This window comes from Eumetopias jubatus, unplaced genomic scaffold (assembly GCF_037043125.1).
Source record: "Eumetopias jubatus isolate StellerSeaLion01/CBP00866 unplaced genomic scaffold, mEumJub1_p1.0 scaffold_1, whole genome shotgun sequence".
NCBI classification, from domain to species: domain Eukaryota; kingdom Metazoa; phylum Chordata; class Mammalia; order Carnivora; family Otariidae; genus Eumetopias; species Eumetopias jubatus.
In genome coordinates, this window is record NW_028274807.1 from 186839453 (window position 1) to 186843126 (window position 3674).

A 3674-nucleotide genomic window follows, 5' to 3' on the forward strand; every position below is an offset into this window, starting at 1 on the left:
ATCAGAGCACTTCTTACATGGAAGTGCTACATGGTGACTTAAAACACACATTTGGAAGCAGAAGAGAATTTGTTGGCATAGAGAAGAGGATGATGAAAATATCTAGGACCGGAAAGAGGCTTGCAACCATCTTTAGAGACAGGTTCACGAAATAACTGAGCGTCAAAAAGAAGCAGCACCTGCAAGAGGATCATTAATTCTCCAGCACCTCAGGCCACCAGGCAAAAAAGTGCAGATCCTGGCAGATGGAAGCTGAGCCTGTGTGCAGGGAACCGTAAGAGCTGGAGGGATATGGCAGGGCATGGACTGCTTTGTTGCTCTTCCTGGATACATCACGCCTCCTATTAGATGGGGAGTGCCTGGCCTGAGGGAGAAGAAGCAGGCACAGGGCCCTATTCATCACCGGGTCAGAGCTTACATACATTCTCTAACTGTGAATGGCCATTGCAGTATTTTGTTACGTTTCGTCGTACATTGCAAAGAATGATTACCTAATAATATCTGGCCTACCTCCGAAGCACTCCATATTTGCTTGACCCACTAAATCAGAACAGAGTTTTACCTGGGGAATGGAGAAGCAACAGGACCCGAATTTGGGGCACTATCTTAATCTTTGATTTTCCAAAGAGGTTTTGGGAGTCTAACCTTGCGCCACCTTAGCCAAACTTTTACCATCAGGGAAAGGCTCAGCTGAAATTAAGGGGGAGGGGAGAACAAATGAAAGAGAGGGAAAGATAGGAAAATAGAGTCAAAGTAGCCCAGCTCAATGGGGCATGTAATGACTTTTGTCTCTGAGCGCGTTGCGACTTCGAGCATTGAGTCATTTCCTGGCACTGCAGAGTTAGACACACATTGTATAGAACACTGTCATTTAGGGAGCCATTTTTACCCAGAATTTTATGCATTGTGTCCAGTAAAACTTATAATGACTTCATGTGAAAAGAAATCTTACATTTCTTATGAGAGCAAATGGCAAATCTTTATTAAAATAATGGTCACTAATCCCGATCACTTATCTCTTAAATACAGTGATCTGCTCCCCACCTGGTTGCCCCAGAGGGACTTCTTATCAAGCCATAGTTGACGTCTAGCTTCCGAGAAGATGAGTTGCTTGCCCAAGTAGTCATGTGGTCAGTTAGATGCAGAACGGGTATCTAAGTCAAAGTCTGCTTGATTCAAAAGTCCATTCCTGATGTCCCTCTCATTTCTTCCCAAAACTATTGCTATCAGTTTGGTGAGGGCTTTCTCAAAATTTGAAATTCTGAGGACTTTTGTTTTTTCCAGTTTTTAGTCCAAAGAACTTTACTCTGAATCATGAGCTTATCTTCATTATTTAAAGATATCTAGCAAATTTGGGGTTCAAATCCTGCTGCCATTTATTAGCTGTGAAATTTAAGGCCATCTGGGCTTTCTGTGTCTTAGTTTGGTTTTGTGCATCATTCAGATGATAACAGTAGTATCCCTCACCCTAGAGTTGTGAGGATTAAATAGAAAAATTTGTGGGAGGAGCACCTGGCTGGCTCAGTTGGAAGAGCGTTCGACTCTTGATCTCCCTGGTCATGAGTTCAAGCCTCACGTTGGGTGTAGAGATTACTTAAATAAATAAATATTTTTAAAAAATTCATGTGAAAGAATATTCTATAGTCATTAATATTACTTATTATTCATTTAACAAGTATATATTAGGTGCTTATTTAGTGTTCAGGGTAAACACATTTCTTGCAGTCAGAGTTTATGGTTCCCTGGGGAGTCACACACGTGAAAGGCAATAATATAATGTGTCACATGTCATAATCGGATGGCATGCAAACATTGAGAAGGAGTATCTAATCCAACATGGGCAGGGCAGGGCAGGCTTTTGAAGGGAGTGATGTTTTATTTTATATTTTTTAAAGATTTTATTTATTTATTTATTATTATTATTTATTATTATTTATTTATTTAGAGAGTGAGCAAGTGGGGGAGGGTCAGAGGGAGAGGGAGAGAGAGAGAGAAGCAGACTCTGTGCTGAGCACGGAGCCCAATGCAGGGCTTTTCTTTTCTTTTTAAGATTTTATTTATTTATTTATGAGAGAGAGAGAGTGAGAGAGAGGGCATGAGCGGGGGGAGGGGTAGAGGGAGAGGGAGAAGCTGACACTCTGCTGAGCAGGGAGCTTGATGTGGGACTCAATTCCAGGACTCTGGGATCATGACCCAAGCCAAAGGCAGATGCTTAACCGACCGAGCCACCCAGGCGCCCCCTGGTACACATTTCTAAACACGTGAAAAAGAAAAGAAAAGTAAGGGCCCCACCCTTGTGACCTCGTTTAACCTTAATTATCTCCTAAAGATCCCATTTCCGGATATTGTCACACTGGAGATTAGTTTCAACATATGAAATTGGGAGAACACAATTCAGTCCATAGCATTCTGTCTTTTTTCCCCCACTTTCCTGAACTTTATTAAAGAAAAAGCAATGATGGTAAATCTCGTGAACATAGTCAATTTTCTAGGATTCTTCCCTCGAAAATGTGACATTTGATTTCCAAACACATGCCAGAGCATACATGTTTCCCGATTGTAAGTAGGTGAGAAGATGAAATCCTAAAACATTCATCTTCCAACTTTCCCCAGCCTGTGGTCTGTCTTTGGATCGGCAATAATTGCCTGAGCAGCTACTATGGCTTCATGAATTTTTGTCTGTAGCTCTCTGAGCTCTTCCATAGGCAGCAATTGCAGAATTTGAGCAGTTTCGTTAAGAACCGCATCTCCTGTGTCAAAACCAAGAATATATTTGTCTAAAGCAACAGGTAAGCCCTCTTCCGTTCGATTTGCTTTAGCAACTGTATCCTGTGTCAGGCGCTCCTGGACCAAAATGCGAATTGCCTTAAGCATTACCAGGTAATTATCATGACGCTGAATCTGAAGAAGGTTGACCAAAGCCATTACACCAGCCTTAAAATCAGGATTGGTTACATCCAAGTTGATGAATGGCTCTGCATTTTTAGCAGCATTGTCAGCATTTTTTGTATTATTAGGTACCAAGTCCTTGTATTTTTCAGCGTTATCTCCATATTCAAGACTAACCAAGAAGCCAGTCAATTGCTTCTTGTCGATCTTGAATCTTGAAAGGACAGTTAACATCTTTGAGATACTTTTAAAAGAACTTGGGCCAGTCACTGCTGTGGATGTTTCTTAAATTACCTCCATCTTCAATCTTGTAGTGTCTGATTTTCTGGTGTTCAAGACAAACAATAAAGTTTCTAAATTCTGTTTCATCTTTGCAGTTGAAGCCAGCCGGGTTGTGGTAGTCGAGGGCCATCAGCTTGCTTCGGAACATGGTCCCCGCATCTCGCTCTGGTCCCCCGGGCTTCGGCCGGGAGAGGACAGGGGAGGCACCAGCGAACCTGCGAAAGGGCCCATAGCATTCTATCTTAATTCAAGGGCCCTAATTTAAATGTTAATCTTCTTCAGATACACCCTCACAGACACATCCTGACTAACATTTGGGCAAATGTCTGGGCCCTGTCATGGACACATAAAATTAACCACCACAGTCTCTGACCCGGTGCCGTGTGGTTCTGCCAGCATCAATGAAGCTGTAACAGGTTAGCTTATTAGTTTGTAGGTAGAGTAAGTTGTCAGACCCCTCATAGTTCTTGATGATCCTACCAAGCCAACTCAACTGATTTTAA

The 3674-nt window shown here is 42.2% G+C and overlaps 1 pseudogene; it reads right to left on the reverse strand.

Annotated features, from left to right (window-relative positions):
* Positions 1 to 2592: 2592 nt before the first annotated feature.
* Positions 2593 to 3319, reverse strand: LOC114214595 (tRNA-splicing ligase complex subunit RTRAF pseudogene; annotated as a pseudogene).
* Between the last annotated feature and the right edge of the window lie 355 nt (positions 3320 to 3674).